At 40.6% G+C, this 16,547-nt stretch overlaps 1 pseudogene; it reads left to right on the top strand.

Moving 5' to 3' along the window:
- The window catches only part of LOC121925956, a 189,255-nt pseudogene that overhangs the window by 100,116 nt on the left and 72,592 nt on the right, over window positions 1-16,547 (top strand).

Raw genomic sequence — 16,547 nt, 5'->3', positions numbered from 1 at the left:
TATATATATATATATATATAATCTTATAATAAATGCTAGAATATGTGATTCTAAATTAGTATTACTGAAAGCGAGCACATCTTGTTAAAAACACATATAAGGCAATGCTCTGGATTAATGTTTTCATTTATGTTCAAAAATGCATTTAATTTGACAAGAAACAACGTAGAGTTTCAAAACCATCAGGAAAAAATCTCAGGGAGATACTGAATCATGAGTTCAGCAATGTTGTGTTATCAAAACTTAAAGATGGGATGTCAGGTCTCTGGGGTAAACCTATTTCATGGGCATTTTGTACAGAGAGTTCAGCATTGGAGCAGTTCAGAAAGAACGTCCAGTAAGTTTGAATCTCTACTAATTAATGCAACCACAAAATAAATAATGTGAAACAATGCCACTTGGGAAGATGGTATCTTTTTGGAAGGAATCCATTGTGTTGTTAGTTTTCTGTGGGTTTGCCAGGCTTTGTGGTCATATTTCCAGAAAACCCACAGAAAACTATGGATGCTGGCTGTGAAAGCCTTTGATTTCAAATCAGTTGTGTTGATTATGACTGAGTCAATGAATTGGATGGATGAACTTTTTGAGCTTTATCCCCTTTTCCTTACTAATAATCAACTTATGAAGCCCATTCATTATAGAGCTTGAAAAAGTAACTGTGCCAAAATTTGCAATATATCTCCCAATTTAGGATGTCTGAAAAATCTAATTCTCCATCTGGAAGATTATAAACAAGTCAGTCTCATTTTAAATTTGTGTTTTCAATATTTTGGAAATGTTATGTATAAATTATTGCAACTTCAAAAATTCCTCCAGTTAGCAGTGGCTTGGGAAATTCTCAGAATTTTAGTTAAAAAGAAGATCTCAGGTTCTTTTGTTTCTCAATATTCTTGTTTCTCTATTCTCAAAATACATTTCCTTATATTCACTCGTTACTGAACTCATAAAAATAAAAAAAATGAAGCACATCTGAATAAAGTACAGAAATATTTCCAGGGAGAATCCATCTTTCCTTTGTCAGTGGAGGGAAGCAGAACAGTCTTGGCTTCATGGACTTTGATTTAATGTCTTAGTCAGTGAGGCAAAATATTTCATATAGCACTTGCTTTTGGCAAGCTGCCGGCATCTTTAGTACAAGACCAGCAGAAGTTAAACCTAATGTCCTACAGTTCTCTCATAGGCAGCATGAGTCTTTCAATAGCAACCTTAGTCCAATGAGAATGTCATAAGAGAAAGGGATTCAGATGGTGGCTCAGACGGGTAGCTCTGAAGATCTCTGTGACAAGATCTCTGCACCATGGGGTGAGAAGTGCTTTCAACCAAGGGCAAAATATAATGTCAGAGAAGTTATTGGGGGGGGGGGCATTTTGCAATGGTAGGCAGGATCATGGGCAAAAGGACAAAAATATTGTATAATAATAATAATAATAATTTGTATCCCACCTCTCTCTTGTGAGGATTGAGGCGGGTAACAGCAAAAATCAAATACATACATAAACAAATGATAAAAACATTCCCTAATCTCCCAACCCTCCAACCCTCCTAAACTGTCCCTAAATATATTGGCAGCTCCCCAAATCCCCCAGTTAGCATGAATAACATGAGCTTTCAGTCTCTGGCTGCTACTCCCATCTTCCCTTATCTTATGGGACAACATCCAGAGGGCCACTAAGGATGTTATCAGACAAGGGAAATTGGAAGTATAATCCAATGGCAATTCGAATGCAATCATGGAGTTTAACATTATTGCGTGATAGACTACCACATGCAATTTCGGGCAATGAGAAGTCAGTCTGAACGCAATCATGGGGTTTCATGTTATTGAATGAGAGGTGATCACACGCAATTTCGGGCAATGGTAAGCTATTTTCGAGCAATGGGAAGTCAGTTCGAACGCAATTCAAATTCACGTAAATTCACTAAACTAGCGAATTCACGTGAATGTGTTCTGGCCCCACTTTCTTTTCATTCAAAATTAAGAGAAATTCCTCCCATGTGATAAACTCCTTATACTGCCATTCATACAGAGCTGCCATTTATACAGAGGCAGAAAGACTCACACAAACTGCAACTTTAGTATTATATGTAGTTTGATCTTGAGTCTGAGATGAAGACAGGAAGATAAGGAAAGGCTCTTTAAGAGGCTTTCTACATTGTCATTTGGGACGTCCGGAGGACGTCCCATTTTAAAAAAGGGGCGTCTCTTTTAGACGCCCCTGGGCCTAGTACGATGGCGCCGGCCCTTCTACATGGCCGCCGCCATCTTTGCGTATCGGACGCTGAGCGTCCGTACGCGTCGCGTCCTTTGTGACGTAGTGAGTGCGCCCCTGGCGCCTCGCTACGTCGCAAACGCGACTCGAAAAGAAGCTCCATTTTGGAGCTTCTTTCTCAGTCCGCAGGGGAGCCGCGCCGTATGGAGGCTCCGGCTCCCCCACGGACTAGCCGGCGGTGGCGGCAGTCTGTACCCCGCCAATTTCTCTATTCTGTTTCTGTTTTTCAGACTTAACAATTACTTTCCTCAAGCTGCTTTTTTTTTTGAGCTCAGAAGGAAAAAAATACAGAGTAAGCAATTCTGTCTGTTTGATAAAAAGCAAATTAAAGAAGGTGATTCAGAGAATGAAAATGGCCTGAAATGCAAGGGTTAATCACCTTCTACCCAAATGTCTCTCCTTCACTGCAACTCACAACCTCCTTAGGCAGCTTTGGGAGCAGAGGAAAGGTTCATGGAAGTTCACAGGTAAAACGAGGTGACACTGGTTATTGATTTCTCTGGCAGATCTAAATTGAGATTTTCAATGAGCCATACTGATTGGTAATTTGCTGGGGCTTTTCCTTATGTAAGGTTTCCAGTGGAGCTGAATCAGATTCTCCCTAGGCCTCAGCCCCCAAAAGGCACTTTCTGCTTCAACATTTCAAGTTTAATACTCCTCTCCCTGGCAACAGGACTTTTTCATAGCCTATTAATAATGTTTATGCAACATAGGAGTGAGATACGTTGGAGCTACCAGCTAGGGAGAAATGAGCTGAGAACTCACCTTGTACTTTATGGTCCTAAGAGTTTTCAATTTTGCTCAGCAAAGCACTTAGCTGTTTAATAAGGGCTGTTCTTTGGAGTTACATTTAAAATTGCTGTTTCTAAGTTAAGTAATTAAATTACCATGCCTTTCAGATTTCTGTATACCACCACCCACCCTCTGGGTGCTTCAAAGATCTCAATATTTCTTCAGAACAGAAATGAACTTTGTCACAGATAATATGTAGCACTGCAGTTAAAACTCAGTGGTATGATTTCACCTAGGGTTGCCATATCCCGCCCCCCGGCGGGACAGTCCCGGTTTGGGCGGTGCCGTCCCGGTCCCGGTCCGGTTTGGCGCCAAACCGGGACGGCCCCGCCCACCGCGGCCACCGCGGCCCCCGCGGCGGCTCCAAGGCCTTGCTGAGGCCTGGGAAGGCTCTCTGCGGTTGGAGCTCCAGCCACGGAGACGCTCCCTCCCGGGCCCCAGCGAGGCCTTTGAGGCGCCTCCGCGGTCGGAGCTCCGGCCGCGGGGGCCTCCAAGGCCTCCGCGAGGCCAGGGAGGAGGAGGAGGCCCCCCACCGAGGCGATCCCGCCACGATGAGGGAACATCCGCCATCTTTTCCGCCTGGGAGAGCCAGCCTAGCTCCACTCTCAGGCCGGGAGAGGGGGAGGAAGCTGGCACCAGGCAACGCCGACGGAGATGCCAAGCTCACCCAGCCCTTAACCGGCCTGAGAGCGGCTAGGCTCCCTCAGGCCAGGGAGGAGGGAGGAAGCCTGCACCGCGGGATCGCGCGATGCAAGCTTCCCCCCGCCCTTCCGTCCGAGAGACGGCCTAGGCCTCCCTCTCAGGCCAGGAGGGGGGGAGGAGCCTGGCAACCGGGCGATCCCGCGATGCAAGCTCCCCGCCCGCCCTTCCCGGCCGTGGGAGCCGCCTAGGCTTCCGTCCCAGGCCGGGAGGGGGGGGAGCTGCTTGGCAACGCAGCAATCGCCCCGCGATTCCAAGCGCCCCCAGTTCCTTCCTCCCGGCTTGGGAGCCCGGCCTAGGCGTCCCTCAAAGCCGGGAGGAGAGAGGAGGACAGGGTTTGAAAATTAGACTTTTTTTTAATTTCCTAGCCATAAATTTAAAAAAAAGTCCTACATTTTCAAACCATGGTCCCTACTTTGTCCCGGTTCTGAGTTCCTCCATTATGGCAACCCTAATTTCACCTTATGTGGAGGTAGACACATATCCTGTCACTGCACTCAGCTTTTCATATTGGTTTTCACATGCAGTTTACAAAATGACCTGTCTAGCTGTATCCAGTATATGTATTCATTTGAGCCCTTTCTTTTCTATCTTGGCCTTTTGAGTCCATATTTGTGATCCTCTAACTCCCAGCTTCCTGCCCCTTAGGGTTTGTTTACCCCAGTGGAAACCCACCATATTCACCCTGTAGCTGCCACATAGTTTCCCAGTTCACAGTGACTCTGATAATGCCACACTCACTGCAGTGAGATTGGAGTAACCCAGAAGAAATGGGAAGTCCTATAATGATCCTGTATCCTATAGTGCAGAATATTTCCTGCTTCTTGGCCATCTCATTGCCACTGATCCAGATTTTCCAGGTGAGTGCAGGGTAAAAGGCAATTCTTTTTTCTCCAGATTTCTGGAGGAAAGCCCCAAGTTGCATGAGAATCATGAAGAACATTGTATGCCCAGGTTGCAGCTGCTATGGGATGAGTACAGGGATTCCTGCTGGTATACAGAAGCCCTTAGTGTACTTCCTACCTGTCATACATTCTTCCTGTTCTTTGGGTCCTTTGCAAGTCCTTTTTTCAAAAACTCACATCTGCTTTAAAGGAAGGACAGAGCTCCTCGGAGAGTCAAATCTCTGGCATTTCTCAATAAGGCTGAGTAAAACACTCATGAATGAAACTGTGGGAGTCAATGGCCTCAATCCTATTTCTGACTATACCAGACTGACTGAATCAATACAATTTACCTATGTGTTGACTCACCATTCAACAATTGGTTCAATAGATCTCCTGTAATTTTTTTCCTTATGAACCAGCCTGTGCTTAGAGACCTGCTGGGGGGTACATGTGGTGGGAATATTGGAGAGGGCTTTTTCATTGGCTGCCCCAGGCTCTGGAACTCCCTTCCCAGTGAGGTAAGACTGGCACCCTCCCTACTTTCTTTTCACAGACAAGTGAAGACTTTTCTGTCTAGAAAGATATTTGAAGATTGATTATATAAGATCTAGTTGTTGTTAGCTGCCCTCGAATCAACTTTGACTCATAGCAACCCTATGTATGAGATATCTCCAAGCCTCCCTATCTGCCACTGCTCTGCTTAGGTGTTACAGATTCAGGCCCATGACTTCCATGATTGAGTCTAATCATCTGGCATGTGGTCTTCCTCTCTTTTTATTGCCTTCCACCTTTCCTCCCATCACTGTCTTTTTTAATGATTCATTTTCCTCATGATGTCGCCAAAGTACAACAGTCTCAATTTAATCATCTTGACTTCCAGAGAGAGTTCAATAGATCAATATGCACATTCAGTTTCACATATCTACCAAGTAGCAGTCTACACAGCAATGGCCATCCTAACTCCTGTAAATCATCCAGGAGAATGAATGTGATGTTTTCTGTGATGTTTTCAACAGACAGTCAAATTTCCTATATCTTTTTCTCTTAATCTCTTTCTATCTAGTTTTCACCTAATTTAGGATTAAAGTGAGGGAAGGAGAAATGTTCTGTATTCAGTGGATCCATAATGGTATTGCCTTTAGCCACATTTGCAGTGTTTCCAGACTAACTGCGATTTAGAGTTCCATGTAAGTAACAAGCCTAATACAACTAGTTATCTAACACAGAGAGAACGTTTACTGAAATGTCACAATGCCTGAGGCCCACTGATGACCTTTAACCAGATAGCCAATAAATCTTCAATTTAAGGCAGTTCACCCAATGGATCGCTGACCCATTTTACAGCTTAGACAGCTATTGTACATTTTATGGCTTTTGTTGCCATAACAGAGCATTTACTTTAAGAGTTGAGTAATGCTTCTTCAAGGCTCTGCTGATTGTTTGTGGCATAGTACCTGTGGCACTTTATTTGATATACCTTTGTTTTAGTACTCACTTCCTAACAATCTAAGAAGATTTGTGATAGTTAGATTACAGTATTAGTCTATTAGGGCCCAAACATACAGGCCAAATGAAGCAGCTTCGGGCCACTTTGGAGGTATGCTGTTTAAATGACACACACATCCTAAGAGGCCGGAAGCTGCATCAAAACCATGCTCCAGTCCCAAGGACAGGCATGCTGCTTCGGTGTGGCTTCTGGCCTCTTAGGACACATTCATCATTTAAGCAGCATACTTCCAAAGTGGCCCAAAGCTGCTTCATTTGCCCTGTCTGTTCAGATAGTTAGTCTATGTAATCAAGCATTCTGTCCCCACAATGGCATGCAAGATGGCTATGAAAAGTGGGTAAAAAGGACATGCATGCAATCCGACTCCTCTTCCCCAGAAACTGCTATTGAAAAACAAGGTATTTCTAATTAGAAGATTCCCTGTAGCATAATAGTGCCAGTGGTTTGACTCTGAGAGACCGGGTTCAAATCTCTGCTCAACTATTGAAACTCACTGGGTGACCTTGGACAAACTGCACTTTCTCAGCCTCTGAGGAGGGTAATGTCATACCTCCTCTGAACACTGTAAATCTTAGCAAAAACAAAACCCTATGATAGAATTAATTTGAAGGCACAGAAGAACAACATAATATGGCTGCCACTGACAGCCTTGTCCTCCATGAATTTGTCTAATCTCCCTTTAATCCCATCTAAATTGATGGCCATAACATTGTTTTGTGGCAGCAAATTTAATAGCTTTAACTATGCACTCCATGTGGAAGTGTTTCCTGCTATCCGTTTGAAATCTCCTGCCACTCTGATTCGTTGGATGAATCTTATGAGAGTGGAAGAAAAATGTGTTGTTTCCCTACATAATACATAATTTTGTACTTGAACAAGTGATACTCTTTTAGCCTATAAGGAAGGCAGTGGCAAACCCCTCTGAACATAGCAGTTGCTTCTATCCTTGTTCCTTGCAGTTGCCATTTCCCCCACTAATTCAAGTGTGGTATATATTTATATAAGGACAATATGATACCTGACAGTTTTATTTTTTGGACTCCATTTCTAATAATGCTAACCACAGCCAATGAACACTGGGTACATGTCTTCATTGAATTACCTACCACAGTCCCTTTCCTGCATAGTCACTCCTGAATTAGATCCCACTAAACAGTATTAAATAGTTATTAACAGAAAAACAAAAAACAAAATAAAACCCACAGACCAACAGGACAGAGCAATAGCAAGATCACTAGTCCCAAAAGCTTGGATGAAGAACCAAGTTTTGACTTGGTAGCACATCAGAACCAACTGGGCCTCTAAAGGGAGTATGTTTCACAACTAGCATGCCATAGCAGAGAAGGCCTTCTCTCATGTATTCACTAGAGAGAGAGAGAGAGAGAGAGAGAGAATCCCTCCATGTATCACTGCATATTGATTTGAACCTCACTTTAAAATCCATTTCCCCATTTCACTTGTCCCCTGTTTGAAGCTCCTTGACAGTTCAAAAGCACAAAGATGGAGATATTTTACATTCACCTTGACCTAGTTAAATGCAGTGATGCAGCAGTGGACAATCCAGGAATGTCTGGGAGAGAAAAATAGGAATTGAGATTTCTCTATTTCTGTATTTCTTCTGATATTACTGTATTTCTTGTAATAAATGTACCATTCCCACCCTTGCCATACTCTGACGGACATGCAACAGAGACCCTACAGAAGTAATGACAAATTAGAAGGAAGCAGACTTTATTTTTTAGTTATTTAATAATCTTGCAATACTGTAATGGCTACTGAAGAATCAATATAGACAGTTAAATTGATAGTATATGGTAACAGAGAAATGAATTAGAAGAATTATTGATTTAAGAAATGTAAGAAACAGATGATATTAAAGTTATCCCAACAAATCTTTTTTTTAAAAGAAGTAATGACTTGTTTGAACTATTATTTATGTGAAAGCTTTCAGAAAGTAGCCCCTGGTTATTTTAGTGTAGGCTCAGTTCCAGCAGGAGGTGCTGTGTTTGCTTTGCTTCTTTTCAAGAATCATTTATATTTAAGAATAGCAGAGAAAATTGTCTCTGTGTGGTAAATAATAGTTGCTGTCATTTAGCAGTAAGTTTTTTTTCTTTTTGTCTAGGAAGGGATGGGAGTTTAAATTGATACAGGGGCAAATTCCTTAGAGCCTCACAAAACTATTTTAGCAACATTTTCGGCTCAAAATGAGCAAAAATCCCAAATAAAAGTCCTGTCTAGTTGCAAGTTCTGGGATCCTTGGCTGCATTCTTGAGACTTGACTAGGGATAGAGTGCTGTGTGAAAAGAAAAAGAAATCTGCTGCTCCTGGGGGCCTTCAGAAACAGCAATTCACCTTTTGGAGGGTACAGAACACCTGTTTCCCCAATTGTTTGTAGGCCAGGGTTTGCAAAAGAAAAAAAAAGGCCCATCGGCTGCACAGTTGTCAGCTTTGATTTAGGAACAAAGAGATAATGTAGAATATTCATTTTTTAAAATCTCTCAGAAAGCAAACTCAGTTCACTAGCAACTATTAAATCAGAGCTGGAGAGAAGAAAATGCTTCATTTGAAATGCTATGTCAGCTAAACATATTTGTTTTATAGGCTGAAAAGAAGAGAGAATTAATACACCTCTCTCACTTTATTTAAAGCCACAGACTTTGGAACCAAGAAATGTTTTATAGATAATCCATACATAAAGAGTTAAATGCCCTTTCCCTTGATGCTATGATCATGATAGTGTTCAGTCTCCCTCTAGAAGATGCTATTTGCATTTTAAAAAAAAACATATATGTATGCCCAATGTAACGATACATTTAATGTCATATCTAATTTAGCCCAGAGTTCCAGATCCAATATCATAGCATACGTTTTAAAAATAATGCATCCATTTCTGATTCAGATTCTACACGCCCCCACAGGAACTCAAATATTATTATATAGTGCAAGGTAATTAGTAAATCAAGATGAGGAAGCAAACTTCAAGCAGAATTAGAAAGTGAACAAGATGAGTAATTGTTCTGACCTCACACGATATATTCTATAATAGTATCAGTTTCTGGTTTCCTAAACTCTCCTTTTCATATGCACTTATCCTTCCTTCCTTCCTTCCTTCCTTGTCAGGTGCAGCCCAAGACATTTTGCTGTCTGAGGCAGAATGACAAATAACCTCCACCACCAAGTTGTATTGTATTGAAACCCAAGCATTTGGGGTACATAAATATATATACTCAATATATATATATGTATGTTATTTTGGTATATAAGGTTGAAAATCTCATTAGGACCTTTCTTCACTACTGGTAGTTAAAAAAAGCAGTAAGAATAAATTAAATTACTAATAATTTGTTGCCCTTTAGCAGCACCAAAAATCTGCCATCTCACTTTGTTTAATTGCAGGGCTGACACTGTTCCTTCTACTTATTAATGATACTGTACTTGCTATTAGAAGGCAGAAAAGCTGGGTGACTTGAACCACTTGTCAGCTTTTTATAACATCTACTGGTGAAAGATCAAAAGCTCTGTTTCTCTATTTCTTTCTTCTTTTCTACTGACTTTCATCCTTCTTCCTGTCTGCCCACTGAAATGTTGGTAGCCCAAATTATGCACACCTTTGCTGCCACTGCCACTACTATAAATGTGCATTATTCTTGGAGATATTTCTGATGAAAATGAACATGCTATACCATGGCTGAGAAGTGGAGGGATAGTTGTATTTGCTTGAATTTTTATTTTGTTTTTTGTTTTTCATTTTATTCTTCCATATTTTATAAACTCCAGGTGCAGTATAAAAACATAAGCAGTCTCACGCCTAGCAGATGGTATTTGATTGCAATGCCCATCATTACTACCCAGGGTGGCTAATGATTGTAGATTATGGTATTTGCAGTCCAGGACTAAAAACAGCTGCTGCCATCACCATTTACTTATATAACCCAGAATGATGGAAAACAGAGAGTTTTATGTCACTGTAAGCTATCATGAGTGTGTGATCCTGACTGTTTGTCCCTTTGCTTCCCACCAGTTCTAAATATGTAACCTTTAACTTGATAAAGGGCCTTGCATGAGTTGAAATTTCAAGACCTGAAAAAGAATTTACAGAAAGTATGGCACAAACACAGTAGGAATGTGTGGACATTATTTTTAGGTGCACAGAATGTGCGTAGGGAGAGAACAGGATTATCCCTGCTGGCCCCTAGCCCTATCTATCTCCCTTCAGAGTAAGTTCTAAACAGGGTCGGTTTATCTTCAGAACACTTTGGCCTGTTACAGACTGCCAAAATAAAGCTGCTTCAGGTCTCTTTGGAGGTATGCTATTTAAATGATGCATGGATCCTAAGAATTCGAAGGTCGCACCAAAGCCACACTCCATTCCTAAGTACCGGAGTGCAGCTTTTGGTGCAGCTTCCGGATTCTTAGGATGCGTGCATCATTTAAATAGCACACCTCCAAAGAGACCCGAAGCAGCTTTATTTTGGCAGTCTGTAACAGGCCATAGTCTCCAACTGTATAGAGAAAATTTGAGTATTGTGGGCATGCTTTAGTATGAGCTCTGTTTGAATCATAGAATATTAGAGTTGGAAGAGACCACAAGGCCATCCAGTCCAACCCTCTGTCATGGAGTAACACACAAGCAAAGGACTTCCAACAGGTACAGGTGGCCATCCAGCCTCTGTTTAAAAACCCCAAAGAAGGAGATTCCACCATACACTGAAGAAGTGTGTTTCACTGTCAAACAACTCTTACTGTCAGGAAGTTCTTCCTGATGTTTAGGTGGAATCTCTTTTCCTGTAGTTTGAATCCATTGCTCTGGGTCCTGTTCTGTGGAGCTGCAGAAAACCAGCTTGCTCCATCTTCAATACGACATCCCTTCAAATATTTAAACAGGGCTATCATGTCTCCGCTTAACTTTTTCTTCTCCAGGCTAAACATATCCAGCTCCCTAAGTCTTTCCTCATAGGACCTGCTTTGGAAGTTACATTGAAAGCACATAGAAAAGAGCTGGGGTTGACAGACATGACCTTGTTCTATGGCTACATGAATTCTGTGACCTGAATATGTCTTGTATTCTAGCGGCTGATTGTAAAGCTGATTTTACTATAGCCCAATAGCACTTGAGCAGAAAACAGTTAAAAGCAAAGGGCATCTAGCTTGCTAAAACATAACATATTCAAAATGAGCTACCCTATAGACATGGCATGGCAGCGTATATTGCAGATATGGATTTGTAACCTAGAGTTATAGATCCATAACTCTTCTGTATTCACTTATATTATGTAGTCACAATTGTGGCAGTATTGCCATGTTAAATGTCAGCCCTGTACATCACAATCACCATTAGAACAGTTGTCTGTTGCTAAGTGTGACCACTGGTTGTTAGGGTAGGTTAGAGTGAGGAGTCAGCTCAGGAGATGACACTCTTACTTAGCATTCTTAACTAAGTCAGTGATGTAAGATTTCAGCCATGATGAGATTCCTGGTCAGTTTGGGATGGGTATAGTAGATGTCAGATGTACAGACATGGGCACACATCAAGAAAATATGCAGATTCACTAAGACCAGCTCTTACAGAAATCACAGAACAAATGCTTACCACATGAAAGAAAAGAATTAGTCGATGCAGACCCAAACATTTGTGGTCAAGCAAAGAGGTCATGGTTGTTATTCCTTAGTCATCCTTTCTCTCAACTGATGCAGGACAAAAATTTTGCATTCGTTCAAATGCTGCTTCAGAGACATGGCTGGATGCTTTCACATCAGTGGTGCAGTGAACCTGCCCTCACTTTTATTCTAGACTTTAAAAGAACTGTCCAAGGTGATGAACCTTTTTTTTTTTTTGATAGGGTATTTGATAGCTTCCTAGACCCCTGATGTGGAAGCCACTGGCCATTTCCACCATCACAATCAGAGTTATTAACATTCAGAACAGTTAGATGAAATGGACATTTTGATTCCAGATGAGCCTATGAAGTTCTGCATACAATCTGTGGGATGTTAACTCCCAATAATTTCTTTTGGAACTGTAGTTTACTGGAGCTTTATTTTGTGAACTGCCCCAAATAGCCATAATTTCATTGTTTTTTCACCACAAAATAATACTAAAGTTGGGACCCACTGACTCCTTTTCATACTTCTTCATTAAAATGTAGTCGGAGACTGAGCTGGTCAATTCCTCCTTTCTTTTTGCTACAACAAGAAAGTCAGCATCTGTTTGATAAGGCATGCTAGATTTTCTCATGAGAAAAAAAAGTTGAGCACAAATGCTCTGTGTCCCATGATCATGGAGACTATGTGGAACTTTATTGGTCTCTATACATTTCCTTGTAAAGCCATGAAAAGGTCTGGTCAATGTGTTTTAATAAGGGGTGGGTGTTTCTTGGATATACAAAAGAGTGTATGGTTATCTTTTATTCCTTGGTATTTTTTTATTCCTTCCTTTTCAATTTTCATTCCTTCACTCCTCCCAAACAGTATTCAGTTGCTTTTTCTTGTCATATAACTGAGTTTTAGACTTTGAATTTGACAGCCAGTATTTTCTCACTGCATATAGTAGCAGCTTAAACGGAGTGGGATATGAATAGCAGCCCTAATTGAGGAAATTAAGGTCTCTCCCTTTAGGGGACGTGCTGCAGATTACTTTTCACTGAAAAATAAGGAATTCGATAAAGTTGGAGAGCTACCTTATTATCTGACAAAAAAAATCAAAGCAATTGTATCATTACTTTCATATGCTGACATTCAATTATTTACACTGATTATGTCACCTAAAAGGTGGTCAGATACCCATTTGGTTTAATCGCTGGTCTTTAAATATTTGAGACAATGTACAAATAAATACCTTTTGAGCTTGTTTGTTTGTTTGTTTTATAAAACATTTCATTAGAAAGTTTAGTGACATTGATAACAGTCCTCATGAACTTGGAATCCAAGTGACAGTAGCTCTACTTTTGGAACAGACTCAGAGCAGACACAGCTTTCTATAATAAGAAAAATGCCTTAACTATGCATTGGCATAAGCTGACTAAGGATGCTTAAACACCATTACCACTGGAAGTTTTGAAGAGGATACAAGAAAATAGGTGTTTTTCTCCACAGAATAATTTGTCCACAACCCTTTGAAATTTTCAAATATGGGAAGAATACTGTAGAGGTTTTTTAGTTTTCCTGCAACAAAAAGATGACTGCAGTATTTATTTGTCCTTGCACAGAAGGATGAAATAGCTGAGAATGAACTACACCACCTTCTCCATCCTTTGTAACTTGCCCCAATACCTCTCAGTAGTAATGTAGGATAGGGAACCCCTGCCTCATACCATTGGCCATGTTTGGTAAGGCTGATTGAAATTGTAAGCCAAAATATATTGAAGGCTAAAAGTTCTGCTACTCTAATGTAATTCATTATATATTTTGTAAGTGGGACATGCAGCAACATGTTGTAACATGAAGTGCGCCTGTTCACAGTTTTAGCCAGCCACTTCACCTCTGTTTTCCACCACTGCCCATGTCTCATGTGCAAATTCCATGCCTGCTGAAAAATCCCCAATTCTGGATTTTGTGTATGTGTGTTTGCTTTTGCAGACACTGTTGTTTCCCAAAGCCTGTTAAAACCAACATCTTCTGCATGGGTGACTCTGTTTTGGCTAGAGAAGGATTTGGACTCAGAAAATGAGCGATGTGGTACAGAGATGGATGTTTTATAGTTAAGATTGTTTAATAAGCATATGTTCTCAGACTGCAACTTCCATGAGCTGTAATTAGCATAGCCAATGGTGAGGAATGCTGGAAGATGAAGTCCAAAATCTGAAGAGCTGTACTTTGCCTATACTTGAAATAAATAATGTGATTTCTATGGCCTGTTACAGACAGCCAAAATAAAGCTGCTTCGAGTCACAGTGGAGGTATGGTGTTTCAATGATGCATGCGTCCTAAGAGTCCAGGAGCCACACCAAAGCCACGCTCCAGTCCTTAGGGCTGGAGCGTGGCTTTGGTGTGACTTCTGGACTCTTAGGACGCATGCATCATTGAATCACCATACCTCCACTGTGACTCGAAGCAGCTTTATTTTGGCTGTCTGTAACAGGCCAAAGTTATCAATAGAAAATAAGCTCTGAAAATAGTTTAATGACTTGACCTTAAATGAATCTCAAGTATTCTGGCCCTGCTGGATAAATGATTTGTTGTTATCTATGATTCATTTATGGGATGTTAAATAATGTGTTCAAACAAACTTGGCACAAATTCCTATCACTTCTACATAATGACATCTGAAAATTACAGTCTGGCCTGCCAAACAGTGAAGAGCAGTCTAATTGAGTTAATGATTATTCACAGAACTGGATCAGCAAGACCTTTATGCAAGTGGAAGGGAAATTAATGTTGTATTTATTTTTTTTAAAAAAAATATTAAACTAATCCCCATTTCAAAGATCTTTTGAGTTATTGGGACAATTGCAATGGAAAGCATGCCTGAACTGGTATTGATTTTTTATGCCATTATTTTTTAAAAAACCAACAGAGTACAGTGGTCCAGCACTCAAGAATATTTGCACCTTTGACCAAGCAGAAATATTTTCTAGAGTTTTTAGTGATAATAATGTCCATAAGTAAAAGGTGGCATAATAAGAATTTGCTTGGTCTCATACTTCAGTTTTCTCTGAAGGCAGGAAAATAATAATAATAATAATAATAATAATAATAATAATAATAATAATAATAATAGCATTATTTTTGCCCCGCTTCTCTGTCAAAAGACAATCAAAGTGGCTTACAATTAAAAGAATCTATACAGTATAAAATATCCCAATTAATCCATCCCTCCCCTTAAAACATGAATTAAACACTTTATCCAATTAAAACTGTCCATTAAAATAGCGGAATGCATGAATTGGGCTGCAGAGTACTCATTGAGGTGATGGATTCAAATTGGTGGCTGGGTTTACTATTCAGGAAAGGCCTGCTGGAAGAGATCCATCTTGACAGCCTTTTTAAAGCAATCCAAGCTGGTAATAGCAAATAGCAAATGGTGAAGGCCAGCATTCTTGTATTCACCATCATGCCTCTGAATGTATTGCTAGTGCCATTCTCCTTCCACCGTGGCTCCATTTGCTGTCTTTCTCCTTGAAGACACATGAGCTCTTCATATGGTCAGTGAGCATGTGTGGGGTAAAACTGGATTGCACTGACTCATTGTACTCATGGCTTTGTGTTCAGTTGAAGGTGTGGATATATTTAAGTAAGTGTATGATTGAATGTGCACACCAGAACTTGGGAGTAGAATTGGATAGTATGGCCCTTCTCCTCATTTCACCCAGCCCTTGAATACTAAATAAATAAATAAATAAATAAATAAATAAATAGCTTTAAGTATAGATCTCAGAAATGTTAAGAAATTCCAGGCCTAGAATCCTGTTAGTAACAAGCACAGGCATAAGTGTGGCTTATGAATATTTTGGGTTGGCGTGCAAGTGGCTATTCTTTAGCCTTTTGCACAATGTTGAAAACCTCCCTGCTGCATCTATCTACTCTTGGGAGGCTGCTGATGTTTTTTACTGGTGGAAAGGGGAGAAAGATGGGGAGACAGTTCAGATGCTGTAGATGCTGTAGCTATCATTTTTCTCCTCCTCTGAGCTGAGACAAATTGGTTCTTCTTTGTCTGGTGTCCCTTTTTGCCCCTTTCCTTCCCCACAGTAAACAGCAGCCCCTTCTAGGACTTGATGGTTGTGAGATGTGTGGGATTAGATGCTGTGTAAAGAGCTAGAGGGTAGCTCCTTATGTCTAATCCAACAGAAGACATATGTGGGGCTGGACATTGAACTGCATGCTCTCCATTGCTTGATGTAATAACTACAAGTAACTACAAGTAACTCCACTGCTTGATGTAGTAACTACAAGATCACTGCTTCATCTTTTAGTAACTTACAAGCTTTGATTAACTATAGCCCTCCTTTGTTTAGGCTTCATTTGTGTTTTATTTTAGGTGAGTGGAGTAACCAAAGGAATGGCACAAACAAGAGAGCAACGAGTCCTGATCATGGTGGTTGTGATGGTTATTTGCTTTCTGCTTTGCTGGCTGCCTTATGGGATCGTGGCCCTGATAGCAACTTTTGGGAAACCCGGCTCAGTTACTCCCTCTGCCAGTATCATTCCTTCAATCCTTGCAAAGAGCAGCACAGTCTACAACCCAGTCATCTACATCTTTTTGAACAAACAGGTAAATGAAACTCACTTTGAGACAGAGAAGGAAAGGGCAAAACTATTTGACTATGGAGGCCATTTGTCAAATAACCATTTATGAAGAACAAACAGTAACTGTAAAGGATGCTTTACTACTAATCCATTTAACTTTTCAGCTGGGAATATTATGGCACCATGACAGGTAAACAGAAGGCAACATAG

Source organism: Sceloporus undulatus, chromosome 3 (genome assembly GCF_019175285.1).
Source record: "Sceloporus undulatus isolate JIND9_A2432 ecotype Alabama chromosome 3, SceUnd_v1.1, whole genome shotgun sequence".
Taxonomy (NCBI): Eukaryota; Metazoa; Chordata; class Lepidosauria; order Squamata; family Phrynosomatidae; genus Sceloporus; species Sceloporus undulatus.
The sequence above is the reverse complement of the archived record's forward strand: the minus strand, read 5'-3'. Positions and strand labels throughout refer to the sequence as shown.